Genomic DNA, 8019 nt, shown 5'->3' on the forward strand with positions numbered 1-8019 from the left:
CTCCCTTGTCCAATCACGACGCAGCTTCCTCATCGAAGCCAGTGATGTCATCGCTTTGGTATTAGGTCCAATCAGTCACTTTTTCCACCTCCAGGCTGCTCAGGGATGCTTTGCACTGACTTTGGTAAAGTTAGGTCACTTTTCTCTTACGTCATTGAGAATAAATAATTCCTCCCCCCCCAAAGCAACAGTCATATCAATGTATCTATCTCTATATTAAGATACAATTTTATTCCGTTAGTAATGAACCGTTATGAACATTTCCCAAGATGTTGTTTTCATATTTCAAATAAATCAACGAACAAACAACTCAAACAGTGAAAAAGTGGTTCGCTTCTCCGCCTCACAGTCGTGCGGTTGGGAGTTTGAAACCGGGCTCTGGCCTTCCTGTGTAGAGGTCGCGTGCTTGTGTAAACATTTTCCAGGTATTCTGGCTTCCTCCTACATTCTGAAAACACGCGTGTTAGGTTCATTGAGGACTCAAGTGTGAATGGTAGTTTTTCTATATGTGCGCTGCGATTGGCTGGCGACCGGTCCAGGGCGTACCCCGCCTCTCAGCTGGGATCGGCTCCATCTCACCCCCGGAAAATGATGACTGGCGTGCAAGTAAACCAGCCGGCCTCGAAGAGAAGCTGCACCAATATAACACGAGGATAAACAGCATTGAAAATGCAAGGATGGATGCACAAATAAAGGCGTTCAAATACAAACAGATTGAATGACAGTAATCAAATAAACAAACATATGATATATATTACTATTAATATGCCATTAGTCATATCATAGACTAATGACATATTAAGAAATAACTATAAAGAGCGACATTGACCATAAGTCAGCACATACTATACATTAGAGATAGACATTGTTTAGGCTTAGATCAATTAATAGCATTCTGTACCTCATGAACAGTTTCAAATCCATACAATTTAGGAGGATATGATAAGGAATTTTCATCGCTCCAGATATAATGTGGGGAAACGTGAGAATGTTCCAGAAGACGAGCAGTGCTAACTAAGCCTTCCGCCGCACGTCCTGCTTCAAATTCAAGTCAAAGGGTTCCACCTCAGTCCCATGAGACCGGTCTTCTTTCTCACAGTCCAGGAGAGAGTGCTGGAGTTGTTTTGTGCGTCTCTGTGGGTCCACCCACCATGAAGCTCAGATTAGTCGAGGTTTGCCGTTCTGGGATTCCCTCTTGAATTGAATCCATTTCTCTCCAAGGCTTTGCCCATGTGGTGCCCTCTGGGAAGAGTCGCACTTCTGATAGCTCACATTCATAGATATCACGATGATCTTGAGAAAATGACATTTATTATTATTATTATGATTATGATTTCAACCGGCGGCACGGTGGGCGACCGGTTAGAGCGTCCGCCTCACAGTTCTGAGGACCGGGGTTCAATCCCCGGCCCCGCCTGTGTGGAGTTTGCATGTCGCCCCCGTGCCTGCGTGGCTTTTCTCCGGGCACTCCGCTTTCCTCCCACATCCCAAAAAGAAAAACATGCCTCGTAGGTTGATGGAAGACTCGAAATTGCCCGTAGGTGTGAATGTGTGCGCGAATGGTTGTTTGTTTCTATGTGCGCCCTGCGATGGGGTGCCGACCAGTTCAGGGTGTACCCCGCCTCTCGCCCGAAGACAGCCGGGATAGGCTCAGACAATGGATGGATGTATTCCTTTCGATTATCTTCTTGAAAAAAAACTGCATTCTAATCTCTCCGAAGGGATCCGGAAGAAATGTGTCAATTGGTTTTGATATGGCGACTGCATTTGTATTGTGCGACTGCTCCTCCAACATGTAAAAAAGCGATTCATTAAATGATAAGAAGCTGTTTCAATATAAATGAACGTCAGTCCTGACAAATGTCTTCGTATGTCTGCACTCACAGTTCTCGGAATGTAGCGTGCCTGACGCGTAGGATTTTGCGTCGAAGTGACTCGGCAGAGGCTGACATCACTCAATTCCGTTGTTTCCTCTTTTCCACTGAGTAAACCCTAACCCTAACCTCACCTAATCTCTCTCTATTGCCCCGTGCCTCGTGCACACACGCACACGGGCCGATGACAGGGGATGGAATGCGGCAGATCCAGGGGGTCTGTGGAGCGGAGCGACAGAGGGAAGGCCTCCCCAGAGAGAACGCGATTCACCCCCATGCTGTCTCTTTTGTTTGTGTCGCTAGCAGACACACGGGCGACATGCCAATCCAACGGAGAGGGGACAACAGAATGGACAGATGGCACAAAGAAAAATGAGAGTGCACACGCACGCACGCATAAACACAGTGACCTCAGATGATATACCGCTGCAGTCTTGCACTAACCTGGGAAGTTTCACTGTTCTCTTACAATGCACTTGTCTTGTGACCGAATCACTTCAACATCTAAATCCAATTCATCATTTCTTGCAGCAGCGTTTAGCATGGGATGGATCAGCATGTCATGCCGGATGACAACAGATGATGAAACAATTGAAATTAGGGCTGATTATTTTGGTAATCGACTAGTCACCGATTATTTTTGCGATTAGTCCACTCATCGGATCAAATGTAAATTGCAGCTTATTGCACTAGCAAGCCGCCACTCTTATATAACCATCATTAGCTTCTATCGGGAAGTGTTTAAGGCAAACAAAAAACAAACAACGATATTGAGATAATAGTTCATTTTTAGCTGTAAATGTTTAGTGCACTTTAAAATGGAACCAAAAACTCAACACAATCACGTGCAATCAAAACAAGGGAACTAAGAATATTTTTGGGCTCTTTTTTCAAATGTTATGCAAATGATTTGACATTGACAATAAAAGTCAACCTAAGGAAAATCAGTTGCTAAATGAGCAAGTTGTGCTTTATTTTCAGAGGGCTTTCGTAACGCAGTGCATATACACAAATAACGTTTTCAATAAACTGTATTTGTCAAAGTACGTTCAATGCACCGTACTTTCTACTTTTACTTGAGTATTTATGTGAAGAAGGATCGATACTTTTACTCCCCTACAATGATCGACATGTCGTTCGCTACATTTATTTATCCATTCTTGCGTGTGCGCGACTATTTTTAGACTCCATCTTCGACTTGCTCATAGGGCGCCCGTTGCGCCAATCAAACGGGATCACGTATGTCATTTGACTCCAATTCACCAATCAGACAACAGAATGCAGTCACATGACCGCGCACGTAGCCTTCACGAGCCAATCAAAATGACTCATTTTGTGGAAAAAAAACTGCCTCGCGACTGAGTTTACTTTACAGACTCCGAAAAACAACAGCTTTGTCATGCAGCTGTTAAATTGTGACTGCCCAAACTTGGATATTTCAGCCCACTTCTAACTTGAGAAAACACTTTGCGGTAAGTTGCAGCTGTTTCTATTGTTGTTTTGGCAACATTCGCCCTATCCTATGGTGTCGCACACGCACACACCATCACAAAGGCTGGTGAGCAAACAGCTTCTTCATGACGTTATTTAAGCGAATAAAGTCAATAATGTTTCTGTAGGGCCCAATGCATGTAATGTTGGTTTTTGGGCAGTTCAATATTGAAATGGTGGCAGGTCTGTGTCGACTACCATATCATATTATTGATTTTATTTTATTTGAAGTTCATGCTCTGATTTAAAAAAATTAAAATCAGACGTTACTCACAAGTTACTCTTTACTTGAGTAGTTTTATCATTGAGTACTTTCTTACTCTTACTCCAGTAAATATTTGAATGACTACTTTTTACTTTTTCTTGAGTCATATTATTCTCAAGTAATAGTACTCTTACTTGAGTACAATATTTGGCTACTCTATCCACCGCTTTTTATTTTCAACGTACACGCATCGCCTTTGACGGAACGCCGACCGCAAACCAACGTGGCCGCCAGGCTGACGTCTCGCTTAAAACTCATTCACTGCCATTGACGGCTGTTGAACTCAAATATCCATGTTAACATGGAGCCCTGGCAGTGAATCGGTCTTAACTGGGCCGCGACAGTGCGCTGGCGTGTCCTGCCTCTTATTCATATCGGTGGTTACAATGTTACATCAAACACAATGAAATAATGAAATCATAATCGTTTGCCTTACGCTAATGTTAACAATGACCGTTTTAAGCAAGTAGCTTCACTCATGGGTAATTTAGCAGCTAACGGGCCAGAGAACGAACCAGCCTAAGTGGCTAGTGCTGTGCGAAGATGGATGGTGGAAATTCACCCGCATTTGGCAGGCATTAATGTCAAGCTGGCGGCACGATGGACGACCGGTTAGTCTGTCTGCCGCACAGTTCTGAGAACCGGGGTTCAATTCCCAGCCCCGCCTGTGTGGAGATTGCATGTTCTCCCCGTGCCTGCGTGGGTTTTCTTTAGGTACTCCGGTTTCCTCTCACATCCCAAAAACATGCGTGGTAGGTTGATTGAAGACTCTAAATTGCCCGTAGGTGTGAATGTGAGTGCGACCGGTTGTTTGTTTAAATGTGCCCTGTGATTGGCCGGCGACCAGTTCAGGGTGTACCCCGCCTCTCGGCCGAAGATAGCCGGGATAGGCTCCGGCACGCCCGTGACCCGCGTGAGGAGAAGCGGCTCACAAAATGGATGGATGGATAATGTCAAGCCCTACCTATAATACACCAAATATGAATATGCCTCTTTCAGGCGCATCATTCCAAAACTTGATCACAGTCAACTTCAATGTTTGGAACAGTGATTTTTCTATTACGGTCAAGTAACGAAGCATTAGCAACCAAAAATGAACAATTTTAAGGATGACTAGTAACAGGTTTTACACTTTATTTAATGATCCTTCCTATAGTGACGTGCTGCATAATTGTGAGTGAATCATTAGATTAGAATACAACAGAATTCAACATGCAAAAACTTTAATGGCTTCTCTCACAGGCCTAGTTAAATTGCTCTTAAAAAATAAAAACAACTGTTTGCTTTCAGACAAACAAGCATTCACACTCACATTCACACCTGTGGGAAATGAAGCGTTTGCAGTGAAGCCAACACATATTTGTGGCAACGTGCAAGGAAGCCACAAGCAAGGATGGGGAGGATAGGAAAATGAACCCAGAACTTTTCAACTTTGAGATGGACGTCTACCATGCTGCCCCAGGATAAAAAAAAAAAAATATATATATATATATATATGTGTATATATATTTATTTGCATGTTTTCACTGACAAGCAGTCAGGCTTGTCATTTGGTACTCCAAGCTCCAATGGTCAGAAACATGTACAGTGGAGCCTCTAAGGTTGAACAGAAAGCATTCTGAAGTGGTGGTCGGGAATAGAAATAATCACTTCCAGGATCAAACTTCGACCATAAATGTATGAACCATACTGTCAATTTACGTCATACATTATTGACTGTCATATAAGAAACACAAATGTCTCAGTGAAGTGAGTGGGGATGTTTGTCTGTCTAGCTGTGTCAACCTTACGACTGACAGGTAATCTGAACAAAGTGTACCCCTTGTCCCTGAGTCGGATAGGATACATTCCATCCATGTGACAATTAATTGAGATAAGCTGTTGAAAATGAGCTGAATAAAAAAAAAAAAAACGGGTGAGGGTTATACATTATTGACTTATTTATGCACACACACAGACACACACACACACACACACTAAGCGAGGCTCCTATAAACATTTCAAACAGAAGAAGAAGAAGAGCCAGCACACTTGTGGAATGGACACTTTATTTGGGCATGATGGGAGAAGAGAGAGGCTCTGCCGACTAAGAAGTAATGTCTTGTGAAAAAGGAATCCCTCACACTAAAAATAACAGAGTACGGTCTGATATTTACTGTGCGGTCGGGTTTATTGTTTATGTTGGCTCTCATTCCACCTGACGTCTCAACTAATTGGCTACTTGTGGCTACTTGAACTGTTACAGTGTCACACACAGACAGCATGGCTGGTGAGTAATAAGAACTTATTTTGCTACTGGCGGCACGGCGGACGTCCGCCTCACAGTTCTGAGGACCGGGGTTCAATCCCCGGCCCCGCCTGTGTGGAGTTTGCGTGTTCTCCCCGTGCCTGCGTGGCTTTCCTCCCGCATCCCAAAAACATGCGTGCTAGGTTGATTGAAGACTCTAAATGACCCGTGAGTGCGCATGGTTGTTTTGTTTGTATGTGCCCTGCGATTGGCTGGCAACCAGTTGAGGGTGTACCCCGCCTCCTGCCCGATGACAGCTGGGATGGGCTCCAGCACGCCTAGTGCGACCCGCGTGAGGAGAAGCGCGACAGAAAATGGATGGATGTTTTGCGACTTTATTAATTGGAATATAGAAAGTGAAAAGATAATGGCAGTTGTATTTATAATTACACTACTCCACTTAGCCACTGATGTTTATAAGGTTGCATTTTTCAAAAGCCTAATTTTGAAGGCATGAATGTCAGCAACCCAAAAACCGTTGATCTTATTCTTTGACAATTTGAAAATGTTCTCCTTTCTATGGCACATTCCAGAAGGAATATTTCAGTGTTCAGATACATCAGTGGCTGAACACCTTCAGATGGTTTGGGAGCTCCACATTAAACACAGGATGAATGAGATTGCGAACAAAAGGATGCAAGGACTGAAGCCATGGTGAAAAGATGCAGAGCTACTGTATGGGGAAATGGAGAGGACATAAAGGGGGGGGGGGGGGGGATTACAGTAGTTGGAGTAACTTGCTCTCCCCACCCACCGATCCCTCTCCTGACTGCTCTGCCTGGCTATTTATGGTAGAAGGCCTCAAGTTCCTGTACAGCTAAAGAGGAGGTCTGACGGCATCGTAAGCCCTACCGGCGGTTGCGCTCGGACAGGAAGCTTCAAACAAACCTGGATTTTGGTCGATTCATCGAAATAATAAAATAGTGAACAAGCCTGCTCTGTAGCCTGAAACAGCACATTCAACAACGCTCTCAGCATTTCTACTGTCCACACATTTTCACACTACAATCACATTCACAACACTTTACTCACACGTGGTCTCTGCTGAGCGATTGCGTTGATCACAAACATGTCTCTTCTCTTCTCTTCTCTTAGCAGCTAGCTAAGCTTAGCTGAGCTAAGCTAAGCTAAGCTAAGATAACCAGTTTAAAGGCTTCAACACGGATGGCGAGTGCCCCGAGTCACACACGCCATCCTTACTGAGGATTTCAGTAAGGAAGAACACCTCGAGTCTGGCACCTTAGAGCAATCAGACATCCTGCCATGTAGAAGCTGGTATATTTTGGGAAACACACTCAATCCTAGAACAGTCTTGTCCCTGATAAGTCCCATCAGCCAAGTCAATAATCCCACATCCAAAAGCACTTCTCAGTAGTAGGTTTTGAACCCACGCCTCCCTTTGGAGCTTGAGGGAGCAATTTGCTATTGAAAGAGTCACACCTTGCGTTGGATGCCTGAGAATACTGGGCTGTGCTGACATGTGGCAACTCTCAGATCTTCGGAAAACTAAATTGGTCGCTGAAGTACCAGCAGCCGAGTAAACACTCACATTTTCAAAAGCATGCCTCCATTTGGAGACCAGAAGCCCCAAATGACTGGAGGAAGGAGGTACACCTTGAGTCTGGCACTTTAGACCACACAGAACAAACTTCAAAAGTCTGGTCCCGGAAAATTTTCAGAAGCCACGTAACCTCCCAAAAGGTTGTTGGTAGGATTTTAACCTCCGCAATGGATTTCAAGTTCATCGCCTTAACCACTCAGCCACAATAACCTTAACCTTAACGTTTTCATGTCAACATTATTGTCAATGACGCCAGCCAAAGAGGTTCTGCAAAGGTTCCACGTTGTCGGCAGCCTTTTTAACTCAGCTTGCAGACTTGTATGGATTTTAAGTCCATCGCCTTTATCGCTCTGCCACCACAACTAAAACGTGGCCTGTAGCGTTGTTACAGTTTAGTACATGCTTTACGATTGTGACAGTTCGAGCAAGGAATGAATTATTTTGCATTGCATTTTATGCAATGACATTGAAATTAGAACTCGTATTGTGAGTCAACCGGCTATGGAAGAGGTTGTGTTCAACATTTGAGGTTCTATTCCCT

This window comes from Phyllopteryx taeniolatus, chromosome 16 (assembly GCF_024500385.1).
Source record: "Phyllopteryx taeniolatus isolate TA_2022b chromosome 16, UOR_Ptae_1.2, whole genome shotgun sequence".
Taxonomy (NCBI): domain Eukaryota; kingdom Metazoa; phylum Chordata; class Actinopteri; order Syngnathiformes; family Syngnathidae; genus Phyllopteryx; species Phyllopteryx taeniolatus.